At 39.6% G+C, this 17,827-nt stretch overlaps 1 long non-coding RNA gene across 1 annotated transcript in view; it reads left to right on the top strand.

Moving 5' to 3' along the window:
* The window catches only part of LOC144242892 (uncharacterized), a 35,702-nt gene extending 19,717 nt beyond the window's left edge, over positions 1–15,985 (top strand). Inside the window, exon 3 of the long non-coding RNA XR_013338480.1 lies at positions 15,811–15,985. This is a non-coding gene — a long non-coding RNA (uncharacterized LOC144242892). The remainder of the gene's footprint in view (positions 1–15,810) is intronic.
* The last annotated feature ends 1,842 nt before the right edge of the window (positions 15,986–17,827 follow it).

Raw genomic sequence — 17,827 nt, 5'->3', positions numbered from 1 at the left:
TACCCAAAAAATTTATGTACAAGGAATCATAATAGCAAAAAAAAAAAAAAAGGAGGCTACCTAAATATCTGTTAGAGATTGAAATGGGGCATTGATCCAAAGTTAGAAGAAGAAGAAAAAAGTCTTCCAGCTTGCCGGAGTTTGACTTACTGTGTTTATGTGTTTACTGCCTAAAAATGTAGTAAATTTAAATGATAGTAAAAACATATAAACATACCTGGAAGTAAAATGAAAATCCCGTTGACCCTAGATGTCTGGTTTACATGGTGCCAAGAATCTGAGATGGTTTGTTTGGAGGTACGACATACATACTATAAAGTACACAGATCTTAAACTAGATGCATCTTTATCCTAACCCGAGTCCTGCTCCAGGAAACCTTTATTCTGACTATCTAGGATTTTCAAAAATATTGGGCAAACAGCAAGATTTCTCCAGTTATAAGAAGGTTTGGTATCAAAATACCTGGGCTTAATGTTTCATTTTTTTTCTGTATTGTTCAGTCCCAGTACTACACCCATGGAGGGAATCAATTTCTTTCCTGCACTTTCTCTGTCAGTTTCTGTAATTTTCCACAAAGGATAAGGAAAACAAAAATTTCTCCTCCTATCCTTTTATCTCCTGGGAAGTACTGAAATATCTCTTCACCTACTTGAATTTCTCTTTTAAGTGGCAGAACAAGAACCGCAAAAGGAACTATTAACAACAAACAACAGAGAGTTTAATTAACAACCTCTTAGATCACTTCAAAGGAGTGAAGACTACATGTAAAAGAATAAAATGAAATACATGGTTAGTAATATAAAAAGTCTTAAATATACTCATGTCTTTTGACCTAGCAATTCTATATCTAAAAACGTTTTCTGAGGAATAAAGATGTGTGCAAAGATTCACAAGAAGTAAAAAATTGGAAACCAACTAAATGCCCTCAAACAAGAGAATGTGTAAATACAGTAATTCTTCCAATGGAATACCATGTAATCCCTACAAATGAAGCTATTGAAGTGAATTTATAAACAAATAATCATAGTCAGGATGCATTAACTCTAAAAAAGCAAATCACAAAATATTATTGTATATACAATGATATCCCATTTGGGGCAGTAAATAGCTCTGGGCTTTACCACTTAAAATCTGTATGATCTTGGATAGTTGCTTAATATCTTCAAGCCTCAGAATAAATTATTTTACATTTATCTGTAATATGATAATAACAGCAAAAATCACACAGTGTCATTGTGAAGATTATTTCACATTTATGCATCTTGTTAACTATGATTCATACCAGTTTGTTACTAGCAAAGCTATTATTCACATGTTAATATGCTAACATATATTGAGTATTAAATAATATAAAAGTGCATGTTTTAAATGTAATTTCGGTGCTTGTAATTTTATAATGATACCCAACTATTTTCCTCCATATAATGGAAGAAATATTCCCTCTGAAGCCATAATCGATTTATTCTCTTTCTTCTTACCTACTGTATCTATAAATTTTGGATTATTTTAGGCTGTCAATAAATCTTAGTGAAAAATCAAGCGTTTTAGAACCATCCTGAAGACAAGATTACAATAATAACTTAGAGTAAGTTAAACATTAATTTACCCGTTAGAGAATAATAAACATACCTAGAAGGGACTTAAAAGTTCACAAATTTCCTTCTGTCCAAGACTTTTATTTTATAAAGAGGTGAAGGAATAGGGTTTCAATTACTTTGCTTAACGTTCTTCCTTAGTGACAGAGCTGAGGCTTGAACCTCATTTTGTTTAACTCCGTATTTTGTTAACTCTGCCTTCTGGGTGCAGGTATCCAGTAATTACATGCAATAAAGTATTCAAGTCAATGCTGTTGATGATAAATCAGAAAATTGCTGAGCTTTTGAAGGTGAATAAAAATAACTTCTGAACAGCTAAAAATAAGGAACATTACTAAGCAAAAAAACTTTCATTTACAGCTATTTTCTTTACCTATGCTATTTAGAAGCATAATGACCCAGGAGAAAGCAGCACATTAAAAAAAAAAAAATTCAACTGAAACTCATATGATCATTCATAGTCCTTTTGGAGATATTTGTTCCCCTGAAATGTCACCAATAAGAAGACCCTTTATTGGGAAATTACACTTTTAAAAAAAATCTCTTCTAATCCTCTTACAGATGTATTTACTTCTCCTGCACATGTAATACATACCTTTACAACTTAAATACTTTCTGTGTCCTTTTGAGGGTTGTTTTTTTTTTCTGTCTCAGCCTTTTATTCTTTTTACTTTAGATTTTTTTTTTTACAAATAGTTTATTGTCAAGTTAGTTTCCATATAACAAACAGTGCAAATCCCCACAAGTGCCCTCCTCCATGCCCATCACTTCTCACTCTNTGAGCGCTCTCTCTTTTCTTTGTGAGAAGCCTGGCTAGAGGTTTGTCAATTTTGTTTATTTTTTCAAAAAAAACAACTCTTATTTCTCTTCTTCTACTGGGCTTGGGGTGCTCTTGTTGCTCTCCCTCTATTTGCTTTAGGTGCACTGTTAGATTTTACACTTGTGCTTTTTCTAATTTCTTGAAATAGGCCTGGAGTGCAATGTACTTTCCTCTTAGGACTACTTTCGTCGCATCCCATAGGGTTTGGATTGTTGTATTCTCATTTTCATTTTTTTCCGTACATTTTTAAATTTCTCCTCTAATTGCCTGATTGGTCCATTCATTCTTTAGTAGGGTGTTCTTTAGCTTCCATGTTTTTGGGGGTTTCCCAGACTTCGATTTCGAGTTTCATAACATTGTGATCTGAAAGTGTGCATGGTATGATCTTAATTCTTTTATATTTATTGAGGGCTGCTTTATGTCCCAGTATGTGATCTATTTTGGAGAATGTGCCATGCACACTTGAGAAGAATGTGAATTCCATAGCTTCAGGGTGTAGAGTTCTAAATATATCTGTCAAATCCATTTGGTCCAATATGTCATTTAGGTCCATTGTGTCTTTATTGATTTTGTGTCTAGTTGATCTGTCCCTTGCTATAAGTGGAGTATTAAAGTCCCCTGCTATTAGCACGTTCTTATCGATAAGACTGTTTCTGTTTGTGATTAATTGTTTTATGTATTTAGGTGCTCCCATATTTGGTGTATAGACATTTATAATTGTTAGCTCTTCCTGATGGATAGACCCTGTAAGTATTATATAATGCCCTTCTTCATCCCTTGTTACTGTCTTTACTTTAAAGACAGTAACATCCAGTAATAGATTTATCCAGTACAGATAAAGACAGTAATATCCAGTTTGTCTGATATAAGTATAGCTACTCCAGCTTTTTTTTTGACTTCCTGTAGCATGACAGATATTTCTCCGTCCCCTTACTTTCAATCTGAGGGTGTCCTCCTGTCTAAAATGAGTTTCTTGTAGACAGCAAGTAGATGGATTTTGGTTTTTTATCCATTCTGCTACCCTATGTATTTTGATTAGGGCATTTAGTCCATTTACATTCAGTGTTATTATTGAAATATATGGGTTTAAAGTCATTGTGTCATTTGTGGTGTGTCTCTGGCATCTTACATTCCTTGCAACTTTTCCCTCAGAGAGTTCTCCCTCAGGATTTCTTGTAGAGCTGCTTTAGTGGTGAGAAATTCTTTCAATTTTTGTTTATTTGGAAAGACTTTTATCTCTCCTTCTATTCTGAATGACAGGCTTGTGGATAGAGGATTCTTGGCTGCATATTTTTTCTGTTCATCACATTGAAGATCTCCTGCCATTCCTTTCTGGCCTGCCAAATTTCAGTAGATAGCTCTGTCACCACTCTGATAGGTTTCCCTTTGTGTGTTAGGGCCCTTTTCTCCCTAGCTGCTTTCAAAATTCTCTCTTTGTCCTTATATTTTGCCATTTTCACTATGATATGTCATGCAGAAGATCAATTCAAATTACATCTGAGCGGAGTTCTCTGTGCCTCTTGAATTTCAACGTCTACTTCCCTCCCAGGTTGGGGAAGTTCTCTGCTATAATTTGTTCCAGAACTCCTTCAGCACCTTTCCTTCTCTCTTCCTCTTCTGGGATTCCTATGATATGGATATTATTCCGTTTGGTTGTATCGCTGAGCTCTCAAACTCTTCTTTCATGTTCCTGGATCAATTTATCTCTTTTTTTCCTCAGTTTCTTTTTCTATAATTGTGTCTTCTAAATCACTTACTCTCCTTTCTGCCTCTTTAATCTGTGCATTGGACGCCTCCAGTTTATTACGTATCTCATTTATCACATTTTTTAATTCATCATAACTATTTTTAAGCTCATGGTGTTTGTAGCCATAGTTTCTTTGATGCTTTTTTCAAGCCCAGCGATTAATTTTGTGATTATTGTTATAAATTCTTGTTTGGTTATGTTACTTATATCTGTTTTATGCAGTTCTTTAGATGTCAATTCTTCCTGGAATTTCTTTGGAGGAGAGCTCTTTCGTTTCGTCATTTTGGTTAGCTTTCTATCTCTTGTTAGTTTTAAAAGCTTGTTATGCTCTCTGCACCTGTGAGTGCTGCTTCATCAAAGAAGGCTCTTTGACTGTCCAGGACCTATCCGTTCAGAAAGTGTTCTTTGAATGGTATCTCTTGGTCTCTCTTGTTGAGTCCTTGGTTATTTTATTTTCCTACTCGTAGTGGTATTTGGGACTCTCCACCATGTGTACTCTGGCTTGTTTCTTGAGGTTGCCCTGGAGAAGAAAACAGACAGACAAACACACAGGGAACAAAGGCACACAAACGCATAGACAAATCCAACAAACATGCAAACCGAAAGGGAAAACCAAANCTCAGTCTCCTATACTTCAGACACCGGCAGAAAAAAAAAAAAAAAAAAAAAAAAAAAGGAGGAGGGCAGCTCTCTAGCAGTGATGGGCGTGGTTTGATCCAATGACCCACGGGAAACCGGGTCCCTCTGTGTCCCAAGTGGAGGTTTTTCTGTTCCCCAGGGACAGGGACAGTGTCTTGAGCAGTTTCGGCCACTCTCTTTCCCCTCTAAATTCCCCACAGTGGGGAATCGCCCCCTTCCCTCTGTCTCTGGTCCTGGCCCTATTTTATCTTCCCCACATCTCACTCACGCTAGAAGGTTTTCTCAGCAGACTCTGTCTCCTTTTCCTCCCAAACTCCTGGATTCTGTAAGGGTTCCTATGGCTTCAGGCCTTCTCCGTGTGAGATAGGGTGGCGAGTGCAATGTACGGAGTTCCCTACTTCTCCGTCATCTTGCCTCCACCAATTACTTCAGATTTTTAACGATTGTCTTTCAAATTGTCTAATCAGTGGGAATTTTGTAGCCTTTTTTCATTTTCTTTCTGTGTTCTTTCTATGAGTAGTTCTTTTTCATAGTTTGACTAATCTTGTTTTCTTGCCTACGCAAATGTCAGACTTAATTTTTACCATTTTTTCTTTTTATATCTTTTCCATTGCCTGACTCTTTCCATACCCTAATTTCCAAGATGAGCCTCCATGTTTTTTCTAAATTTCTGTTATTTATCTACATCCTTAAGTTATCACATCCCTTACAGATCTCTAAGTCAATCACACAATTTTTCACACAATAAATGCAGGGTGTTGGGCTGTGTTACATTGTGAGTACTTCTCCATATTAAAAGATTTAACTAGTTTCCATCTGTATTTGCTTTATAGTTTATAATACCACTTCTCTATATACAATTGAAGAAACGTTTATTCTGTTAGGTAATTCCTATCTGATAAGTTTCAAATTTACCAACTACCCTACCCTTGTACTCCAAGACCCACAGGAAGCCCCACATCAAAACACTAGATCCTTTAGGGGCCCATGGGTGGCTCAGTCTGTGCTGACAGCTCAGAGCCTGGAGTCTGCTTTGGATTTTGTGTCTCTCTGCCTCTCCCACTAGCACTCTATCTCTCTCTGTCTCTCAAAAATAAATAAACATTTAAAAAACACACAACCCTGGACCCTTTAGAGAAGTAAAGGAGGAAGGAGGCTGTAAGAAGGAATGGCTAGAAGATCTGTCCTTGAAGAACCTTGCTACAAAATATCCCTCCTTTGCATTTTTTAAAAAAATTTTAAGCACATCTGCCTAAGAAGGTCAAGGTGTATCAACCGCAGATGACTTGGAGCTTAACCGTAAGTAAGTCCGATGGCTTCCTAACACTTGGTGCGGGCATCTGCTCAAGACAAGAGAAAACCCTCGTTTGTCGTTCTTTTCCTTGCTTTTCCTCTTTCTCTTCCTGGTCCTTCCTTGCTCTGCTTCTCTTCCTCTGCTCTCTTGCATTTTGTCATTCATTTCTCCCAGGACTCAGAACTCGGGCTGATTCTCAGCATTATTGTGACAGTAGAGTTTTTTTTTCTATGTTTCATTTATTTCTGAGAGAGAGAGAGAGAGAGAGAGAGAGAGAGCATGAGCAGGGGAGGGTCAGAGAGGGAGATACAGAATCTGAAGTAGGCTCCAGACTCTGAGCTAGCCGTCAGCACAGAGCCCGACACAGGGCTCGAACCCACGAACCATGTGATCATGACCTGAGCCGAAGTCGGACGCTTAACTGACTGAGCCACCCAGGCACCCTGTGAAGGTAGAGTTTTAATAGTTAAACAGGCTTTTGTAGGCCACTCTTGGAATGTGAGGACTAGTTATCACATGCTTCTGTGGGAAGTGTTGACCAGTTACAAAAGCCAAACAAAGAAAACCATTAGTGAATTAAAAGAAGGCACAAATGAATTTGTAACTTGAAAACTTTTTCTTTTTGGTTTTGTTTTAGGCTTAAGATGCGTATTCTATGCTAAAGTTCTTGCTCTTCCCAGATAATATTTATGCTTTTCTAGTTCTTCAAAACTTGTAAGCCTTTCAGGAAATGCTTTGGAATTTCAGTTAAATCTGCTGCTTTTTGGGTTTATCAGAGTTGCTCTCTTTCTTACTCCTGTCATTGAGTCTGATTTTACATTGTCTTCCTGCACTGTTCTCTGTTAGCTAAATTCATTGTGCAGTTAGTTTTGGCCTTTGTTATTGCATGGTTCACTTTTGTCCCCCGTTATTCCCACTGCTGGATTTTCACTTCTGTACATCAGTCCTTGTTATGGCCTTCTTCTGGGCACACAAATCCCACCCCCTTGTCATATCAATATGAATACTTTTTTTTTGAACATTTATTTATTTTTGAGAGAGAGAACACACAAGAGCATGAGTGGGGGAGGGTCAGCGAGAGGGAGACACAGAATCAGAAGCAGGCTCCAGGCTCTGAGCTGTGAGCACAGAGCCTGACGCAGGGCTCAAAGCCATGAACCGAGAGATTGTGACCTAAGTTGAAGTTGGACGCTTAACCAACTGAGCCACCCAGGCGCCCCTTAACATGAATACTTTTATGTCTACTTGTTACTTCTTTTGCATTTCAAAGTGCCTTACTTCTCTGCTACCCACCTTATTTCTTCCTCAACATGTACTAGTTTTTAACATATGTTGACTTTCTCTTGCCACCACTTCATTTTATGGAAGGGACATACCTAAAAGAGGTCTGTTTCTCTTTGGTGGTTAAAGTTAACATTTCTCTTTCTGGCGATTTTGATTTCTTTTCCCCAGAAGATTTTATTGTTAAGCAATCTCTGCACCCAACATGGGCCTCAAACCCACAACCCCAAGATAAAGAGTTGCACGTGCCACTGACTGAGACAGCCATCTTTCTGGCGATTTTTAAATGTCTCCATCCTCTCTTCCATGCTTATCTCTCACTTCCACTCTTTGTTGCTACTTTTGTTGATGGGTCTCCTCCACACAGTGACCTCTTCTTCTTCTCTCATGTTTAAGAAAACTTTTCGGGGCGCCTGGGTGGCTCAGTCGGTTAAGCGTCTGACTTCGGCTCAGGTCATGATCTCACGGTTTGTGGGTTCAAGCTCTGCGTCAGGCTCTGTGCTGACAGCTAGCTCAGAGGCTGGAGTCTGTTTCAGATTCTGTGTCCCCCTGTCTCTCTGACCCTCCCCTGCTCAAGCTCGCTCTCTCGCTCTCTCTCTGTCTCTCTCAGAAATAAATTTTTTTAAAAAACATTAAAAAAATTAAAAAAAAAAAGAAAAGAAAACTTTTCGTGCATCCACAGGAGCTTCTCATCCAAGGTTTGGTCCTTACTTGATGTCGATTCAACACCAGAACTACACATACTAGATGTGTGATTGCCCTTTGAAATATTCTGCAGAACCTCCTTCGCTTGTGTTAATGGGCTACTCTAGGATGCCTTACTCGATCTGTAATGTCAAGCCTGGACAAGAATGCCACTAAAAGCTCTGGCAGGTGTCAGTGTCTTTCCCCAGGCTGTTCACTCTGCCCCACTTCAGCAGGATGTGCATGGTGACTTCTTGCACAGAGCCCACGCTCATCAGTAATTCTGAGGGTTGCATTAGCTTTGGGGCTATAAAATGATAGCCTCCTGGGGCTAACAGGAGAATGGGAAAGGTTAAGGACCAGGGAAGTAAGCAATTTTTTTTTTAATGCCAGGATGGAGCAAGACAAAATCTCTGTGTTCTTGTATTGAAGTTGACTTGTGCTAGAGATGGGAAAAGTGGGACCCTGTGCTTTCAGAATAGGCAGCCAAGATGGGTAAAGAAGTAGAGGCAGGATTTCCTCATTCGATCTCATCTCTTGCGAGAAAGTATCACTTTATCGCTTTGTCTTTGATTCTCAGGTGTAGTTTATAATGGCCTTCACTTTCTGTTTAAATAACACAATGACTCAATAGCGTATTACCAAAGATTATTGCCACTAAAGGCTTTGCCTTACTCTACACTCAAGTACAGTTTAATGATATCCCAGTACGATACTATGTGCTGATATGCCTTAGTTATGGTTATTTTATTCCTAATTAGCACATTAATTTAGGCTTTTATATTTCACATGTACTTGTATTTCTTTTAAAAGTTCTTTCCCCTCTGTATTCAAGGTAAATGAGGCATTATGTGTTTGCATTGTATTTATGAAGCACATACCACATGAATTTCACATCCATTATGTACTGAGCACCTAGCAAACTGCCTGGCACATCTTTTTACAAAAAATACAGCTTTATTGAGATATAATTCACATACCATATAGTTCACTCATGTATAATTCCATGGCTTTTCACATACTCACTAAGTTGCACAACCATCTTGGTGATAAGTTTTAGAACATTTTCATCACCCCGAAAAGAAACGTGTACCTCTTAACTGTCATCTCCCAAACTCTCCCTCCAACCCCTTTCAGCCCCAGACAATTACTAGTCTAGTTTCTGTCTCTATTGACTCACCTATTTTGCACATATCATATAAATGGAATCATACGTGGGCTTTTATGACTGGTTTATCTCACTTAGTATGATGTTTTCAAGGTTCGTTTACATTGTAGCCTTTCAGTAATTCATTCCATTTTATTGCCAAAGTATATTCCATGGTAAGAAAATACTACATTTCATTTATCCATTCAGTTGATGGATATTTGGGTTTTTCTACTTTTTGGCTATTGTCAATAATGCTGCTCTGAACATTCATGTTTAAGCTTTTGTGTGGGCAGATGTTTTCATTTCTCTTGGACATACACCCAGGAGTGGAATTGCTGTGTCATATGATAACTCTATGTTTACTTTGAGGAACTACCAGACTGTTTTCCAAAGTGGCTGTACCATTTTACATTCCCACCAGCAGTGTGTAAGGTTCTGATTTCTCCACATCCTCACCAATACTTTTTATTATCTTTTTGATTATAGTCAGTCTAGTGGTTGTGTAGTCATGTCTGATTGTGGTTTTGATTTCTATTTCCCTGATGGCTAATGATGCTGAACACCTTTTCAAGTGGTTATCGGACCTTTGTATATATTTGAGAAATGTCTCCTTATATCCTTTGTGCCAGGCATATTTTAAATACTCAAAAATTTTTTCAAATGATTAGATTAATTAAAAATTTAATCACCATAGTAACTAAGTTAAATACGTTTTAGTACCTCAGTTTTGCAGGCATGGATTAGAAAGTGAAATAATTTACTCAAGGCCACATTGACAGTCAGTTGCTTATTTAAGCTTTTGGATCCCATCTCTCTATTATTAAGGACAAAATGCTTTGGGGGATGGTCACACCATGTATCTATAAAGAATACAGCCACAGTGAATATGTCCTCTGATAGTGGCTACTTTATATGTATCTTGCCAGCTGGATCCCACAAAAGGCTGCAAATCAGAATACTTGTAGTTGACTTTGAATTAATCTATCAGTTCAGTACATTTCATTCTTGTTGAGTTAATTTGTTACCTGTCTTCTATTTGGTTTGTTTTCAAGCCACATTTTAGGTGATTACAGACTGACTTACTTAGCCGGTTTCAGAGATAAGATTCAAAGAGAACAGTTGAAGCTTGTTTTCCTTTGCTTTTAACATTTGTAGGAGGACCAGTCCTAGCGATGTCGATGTCAGAGGTCACTTAAAAAGATGTAATTATTTTACGATCAAAGAAGAAAATAACTGGCCTTCATTCACATCAGTCCCTGTTTTAAAATAACATACATCATGAGTTTCTAGTAGCCAGCTCTGTAAAGGCAAATAGAGCACTCTTAAAAGGCCGAGCTGTCTCTGCAAAGCTGATTTCTTTGGCAGACCCCATCTACTGTCCCCAAACACTGCGGAATCACTTCTAGCTCACCCCTTCACCCTCCTGTCTGTTGCTTCCTCTTCCTGCTCAGTTTCACTATGAAGTGTAGCTCCGAAGTTCAGAATGGTGATGGGTTTTTCCTTGAATGGCAGAGTTTGGTGCAGAGTTTGCCCAGGCCAGTGAGCAGCCCTGCTCCTTCGCCCAGAAGCAGCACCATGCCACGGTGAAGAGCACTGCATGTTTTCTGCCCCGCTGCCCTGCCTGCAGAGGCTTACCCGTACAGATGCGGAGCCGCCTTGGAAATCTGCCAACATAAATGAACGGAAACGCTCATCATTTGCCCACATTGCACCACTGACCCGGGTGTTGAACTGAATCCAGCTCCGATTTTACTTCCTCTGGCTTTTCACTAAATATTAAATGACTGAGGTAGAATTTTTATTATGTGTGCCAGTGTGCTATGCGCTGGTTATGGGACAGTGTGTTCTTTTCATAGACCTGAGGTGTGTTATTAGGGTTTTTTGTTTCTCCAAGATGTGTGAAAATTGCTTTAGTCAAAATAAAAGTCCACTTCACTCTGGGCCAAGCAGCAGGAAAGCAATTTAATACGAGCACACACAGGACACTTAGGGCAGTGGCTTTCTGTGGGAAGATGTTCTTGTACCAAGTGTGCTCCTCCACAGGACAAATGATATTTTAGTTACTTATTCAGAGTCAGAATCCTGTGAGCCCTAAGATCACAAAACTGGCTTAGAAGTGGCTAGTAACCCAAAGGTCACCTCACCTGGCCTCTTCTGTAATGAAAAATTGTCTCCATTGTGACCCTAAGGGATGGTCACTCAATACCCACTGAAATACTTCTGGTGATGGGGAGCTCCCCTCTTACAGGTGGGTACATCTCTTTAACTACTGGAAATTTCTGGTTCTTAGAATATTCTTCCTTATACTGAGATTTTCAGATGTTCCCAGACTTTCTTTTCAAAGAAAGTCTTTTATTCTAACAATAATGTCATCAGAAAAGGAGTTTGTACAGGGGATAAATCATAAAACTTCCCACTTTGAAATGTTCAGAGGCTGGTGGACTGCAAATTCCCAAAAGCCAACTCCTAAACCAATCATAGAGCAACTACTCCATCCACCACTTTAGATCTCTAGAAATCACAGGTGCCAGAAACATACATTATTCTGAGCACCTGTTATGGAAAGTGTTGTGTGTTCTAGATTCTCAGTTTAGACAAAGTCTTAGATTGAAGTTTTAAGAAGTTATTTATTTCAGAATTGATAGTAATACAATTTATGTCACAGACTAGAAATTTGATAGAAAACATTGAAAAGTGAGCTTAAAATGCTTAAGTCGCTGTAACTGTGGCTAATTAGTCTTGCTTTGTTCTTGAACAATATTATGGCATATTTTTGCTTATTACAAAATTTTAGGGGCACCTAGTGGCTCAGTCGATTGAGACTCTGACTTGATTTTGGCTCAAGTCATGATCCTAGGCCCAGAGTTGTGGGATCAAGCCCTACATTGGGCTCTACATTGAGTGTGGAGCCTGCTTAGAATTCTCTCTCACTCTCTCTCTCTCTCTCCTCTGTCCCCTCTCTCCTGCTCACAATCTCTGTCTCTCTAAAAAACAAAAGAAACAAAAAAAAAAGAAAGAAAATTTACTTTGATTTCAGATAAATTTATGTACAAATTAGATGGATGATAGAATGTATCTTCTTTGTATATATATGGGGGGCTCAAGTGAGTGAAGGGCAGAGAGAGAGAGAGAGAGAGAGAAGAAGGAAGTGGGGCTCACCCAATGCAGGGCTTGAGCTCACAAACTCTGAGAGATCATGACCTGAGGTGAAGTCAGATGTTTAACAACTAAGCCACCCAGGCACCTGTATATATACTTTTTAAATCTCAAAAGAAACTAGGAAATTGTACAATACCGCTTCCTAAACAATTTCAGGTGATTCTTAGTTTTTGACATAAGGTTACTTCACTTTGTCTAACAACAGTGGACTTGCATTTAAAATATCTTTTTCAGGGGCACATGGGTGGCTCAGTTGGTTAAGTGTCTGACTCTTGATTTTGGCTCAGGTTGTGATCTCGTGGTTTGTGAGTTCGAGCCTCACGTTGGGCTTTGTGCTGATAGAGAGGAGGCTGCTTGGGATTCTCTCTCTCCTCTATCTCTGCCCCTCCTCCCACTCACTCACACTGCTTCTCTCCAAATAACTAAATAAACATTAAAAAATAATAACATAAAATATCTTTTCCAAGTTAGGTATTTTTTATTATGTTACTGTCTGTTTTCCCTTTAAATGTGAGGGTGTCATTTAAAGTTTTGGGGTTACTAGTAGGAGAAGGGCCGTGAGAATCACAGGCTCCAGTGTGCTAGGGGACTTTTGAGATGGGGTACTCCTGCATCCTGGTGTGCCATCCACACATTCTGTCCAGTTCAACAGTTGTTCTGGCAAAAATGTCCCAGTTTTTACACTAAATTATGTGCTTTCCCTTCTTTTTTTTTAATTTTTAAAAATGTTTTTTTGTATTTATTTATTTATTTTTTAAACAAATAGTTTATTGTCAAATTGGTTTCCATATAACACCCAGTGCTCATCCCCACAAGTGCCCTCCTCCATGCCCATCTCCCCCCTCCCCCCCACATCCATCAGTCCTCAGTTTGTTTCTCAGCATTCAAGAGTCTCTCATGGTTTGCCTCTCTCCCTTTCCCCCACCATTTCCCCCCTTCTTCTCCCCCATGGTCCTCAGTTAAGTTCCTCCTAATCCTCCTATACGTGCAAACATATGATATTTGTCCTTCTCTGCCTGACTTATTTCGCTCAGCATAACACCCTCAAGGTCCATCCATGTTGCTACACATGGCCAGATTTCATTCTTTCTCATTGCCATGTAGCATTCCATCGTATAGATAAAACACATCTTCTTGATCCATCCGTCCGTTGATGGACACTTAGGCTCTTTCCATGTTTTAGCTATTGTTGAGAGTGTTGCTATGAACATTGAGATACATTCGGATACATGTGCTCCTATGCATCAGCATTTCTATATCCCTTGGGTAAATTCCTAGCAGTGCTATTGCTGGGTCATAGGGGAGTTCTATTGTGAGTTTCCTGAGGAANTCCTTTGGTGTGCAGAAGCTTTTGATCTTGATGAGGTCCCAATCATTTATTTTTGCTCTTGATTCCCTTGCTTTTGGGGATGTGTCAAGCAAGAAGTTGCTGCGGTGGAGGTCGAAGAGGTTGTTTCCTGCTTTTGTGCTTTCCCTTCTTAAAGCTCATTTAGTTCAATATTCTCCTCTTAGATGAGAATTGAAGGCCAGAGAAATTAAGTGACTTTCACAAGACATTTCCGGCAGAGTAGTGACTGAGCCTGGTAGCCAGCGCCCCTGCCTGCAGAAATGACAGTAGTTCTGTCACTGAAGCCAGCTCCTGCCTTCTCAAAGGAGCATCCGATTTCTGGGGGACAGCTTGTGAGGCCCTTCCAGCTGAAATGGAGTGCATCAGTCGGTTATAAAGGTGATCCTAGCAGCAATCGTGGTGCCGTAGGCTAACAGCCCATCTGCCCCAGCTGTTCCTTACCCCCTGAAAGACGGCGTTACTTTATGCCGGGTTCCCCCTCCAGCCTTCCTTTTCAATGACAGAATCTGATTTTACCAACATTTAGCTACATCATGGTCCCCCATTTGAATCACCTCCAACTTCTTCACAATATTTATTTCCTCAGGTAACACGTCAGAAAATACATTCTTCTAAAGGTGTGTCTAATGATTTTTGTATGTAAAATTTGAAAAAGTAAACTGGCTAATGATATGAGGTTGGAAAGATGAACAGTGGCCAGAATGCAACATATGAATGATGAAACCAGGTTTAAGTTTGAGACTGTGTGTTAATGGCGAGCGGCTCACTCGCCCTTGGGATCCCTCATTCCTTTGTCAATAACAGGGCAGAAGGTCTCATTTAATTAAACAAATTGTAGCCTTCAGAGCAAAAGTCTAAAAAGAAATCACTTCTCTTTGCTGATAGTTTTTTCCTCTTTGCCCTGACCTGGATTAATAACCAGAGCTTGATCGTTGTTATAACATTGACACGTGCAGGCACGTGGCCCAACCGCACTGAGCAGTTCTTGCAAGGAACAGGCATGGCAGGAAACTTCCTTCGACACACCCTTCCTCTGTGTGGGGCTAGCAACTTGAGGCTGCTTCTCAAAGCTGCAGGGAGACTGTATTCATGGAGAGGGGACCAGAGAAGGAGCGAGAGAGTTCTTGCTCTGTTCCTAAGAGCTCTAACTGGGACCAAAATTGTCCTGCGGTAGCGCAAGCATTGCTTAAAGACTTGAAAGAGTGTCATGTGCATTTCACAGGCCTCTTTATTTTTCCAAATCCATTCAAATACAAGATTTGTATATATTTAGAAGGCTTACTTGTTTAAATGCTCACTGAGGATTAAAAGAATTCTGGAACCTCCAAACCCCTGCTGTGTTATGTTACTAACTTACTGGCTGTTGTGAGGGCAGATTTTTTTTTTTAGCTGCCCAAGCTTCTACTGCCAATGGAAATAAGCAGAGCTGACTTCTTTTCCGGGATCTAATTAGAATTAAACTTCCCAACTGGTGGCAGAATAAACACCAAGTTACATGTGCCTTCACACAGCCTATTTCCTCTGTCTGCAAAGCCTTCCCATCACTTGCAGTCGGTCAGGATCAAGCTCTCGATTTTCCCCCGACGGAAGTTACCAGTACCTCTCCTGAAATCCAGCAGCACTTTGTCTCTACCGCCTAAGGTTTACAGCCTTACAGACTGTATACCTTATTTCTTGAATTAGAAAGAAAAGTCTTCGAAAGAAGAACCATGTGTTATACATCTACATGTCCCTCAAAAAACCTAATGCTCTGCTTGGCACATAATAGGTGCATAGTACATAAGTATTGAATAAATGGAAGGTAAATAGAAAACGTTTAATTAGGAGAGCCTGGGTGGCTCAGTTGTTAAAGTGTCTTGACTCTCGGTTTCAGCTCGGGTCATGATCTCATGATCTAAGAGTCGTGAGTTCGAGCCCTGTGTTGGGCTCTGTGCTGACAGGGCAGAGGCTGCTTGCCATTCTCTCTCCCTTGTTCTCTGCCCCTCCCCAGTCATGCTCGCTCGCTCTCTATCTCTGTCTCTCTCTCAAACTAAGTAAATAAACATTAAAATTTCCTGAGGGTTTTTTTTTTTTTCTTTTTAAATCTACACAGAATCTGAAGCAGGCTCCAGGCTCCTAGCCATCAGCACAGAGCCCAACGCAGAGCTCGAACTCGTGCACCGTGAGATTCTGACCTGAGCCGAAGTCGGACGCTCAAGCAGCTGAGCCACCTAAGCGCCCCTAAATCTACATTTAAAAATGTACACATTTTGATATGAACTAAAGAAAGATTCGAAGGAACTTTCTCTTAGGTGTCTTTATACGCCCGGGATGCTGGTGGTTGTCCTATGGAAACTAGAAATAATTCAGTAATTTGAGGTCTAGGGAAGTCATCCCCCCTGAAAACATACTGCACTCACAGTTACCTGATTGATTGTTCTTCTCCTGACTGACTGTAATTGAACCAGTGTGTATAAGTTGGACGTGTAAGATCTGGAAGATGCTCTTAGCCCCTCTCGAGCAGTAAACAGAAAAATGACACAGTTACATGCATTCCAGTCTCTTGCATGATGCTTTTTACCTGTTCCTTCTTGTTTTACGCTCTTGTCAGTCATTTAGGTGAGACACTAGCATTTTTACCCTAATTAGACAATTACACATCATGAGGCACTAATTTGTTAACCTATGTTCACAAATCATTTCATTACTACCGTCGGCTTTGATGTGCTGTTATTATTCAGTTATGAGAGTAAATAATTCGACAGCCAACAGGAAGAAACTCATTATTTTCTGGGAGATATTGTTGTTATTTTCAGTGTTTTAAAAATACTTAATCAAAACTTTTAAAAAAACGCTTTAATCAAAACTTTTAACAAATCTGACACAGTGCTCAAAATCATAGTTAAATAAACAGTGTTCATTACTTCAATATGAACAATTATTTGGGGGCCAAATACTAGCTCCTGAATTTCACAATGAACAGATTTCTTTAAAAAAAAAAAAAAAGAAAAGAAAAAGAAACTTTTCCCCCCACCTTCATGCCGGTTCACATCTCCCGTGATGGTGTAATTTATAAAATGCAGCTTCTAATATTGATTTGTGAGGCACTTTGATGGCCGGAGATAAAAGCAGCAATTTCCTTCCTATTGGTGCTGCTATATACTGTTGCTCAAACTTTCTTGATCCTCTAGTACCATTAATTCCATTTGGTGAGTACCTTCACCCACTGCCATATCCTGGGAGCCTTATGTACCCCTGGATTCCCTCAGTGGCTCTTTGATGACTGAGATACAGAGCTGCCAGGTGCAAACTCCCATCAGGTTTCACTACCGCTTCTGCTGACAGTTTGCATCCAGGATCAATAATATCATTATGCATTTATGTGCAAACATCACAATTACTTTAAGCAATTAAGTTCTTACCTTCTCTGTACTCCTCCAGTAATAACATATCCTAAAGAAGGGGCATGCCTGTCATATTATTAAGAGGTATATGTGAACCTTGTAATAATGTTATTGACCCATGTCGTGGCCATTTCTCACATAGCACACGCATACTCGGATTGTTATCTGATTGCATGATTATTATCTTCTAGGTCCTCATCATTCCTCTTCAACTACACTGTGACTTTCTCTAGGGCCGAGACTGTGTGCCCACCACCCCTCAGAGTCTCTGTGCTACCCAGAAAAGCACTTGGCACACCATAAGTAGGCTGTCAAAGAAATGTTTGTGGGCACCTGGGTGGCTCAGTCGGTGACGCATCATGATCCCACAGTTCGTGGGTTCAAGCCCTGCATCGGGCTCTGTGCTGACAGCTCAGAGCCTCAAGCCTGCTTCCGATTCTGTGCCTCCTTCTATCTCTGCCCCTCCCCTGCTTGTGTTGTGTCTCAAAATTAAATTAAAAATTTAAAAAAAAACATTGCACTCCTGGTTGGTGTGCAATTAAAAGTGATTCAGTGAATAAAGTAATCTTTCGCCTAGTAATTCAAGGTATGGATAAAATGATTGCTTATTTTCCTGTTATGCTAAAATACCCTCTTCCTAAGCTTCTCATGAGACATTAGAGTTGGCACTGCATGCTTCCTCCGAGTGAAAACTCACTTTTCAGTGACAGCAAAACACCCCAGGTC

The sequence above is a fragment of the Crocuta crocuta genome, unplaced genomic scaffold (genome assembly GCF_008692635.1).
Source record: "Crocuta crocuta isolate KB4526 unplaced genomic scaffold, BGI_CrCroc_1.0 scaffold217, whole genome shotgun sequence".
Classification (NCBI taxonomy): Eukaryota; Metazoa; Chordata; class Mammalia; order Carnivora; family Hyaenidae; genus Crocuta; species Crocuta crocuta.
This window is presented reverse-complemented; position numbering and strand designations above follow the sequence as displayed.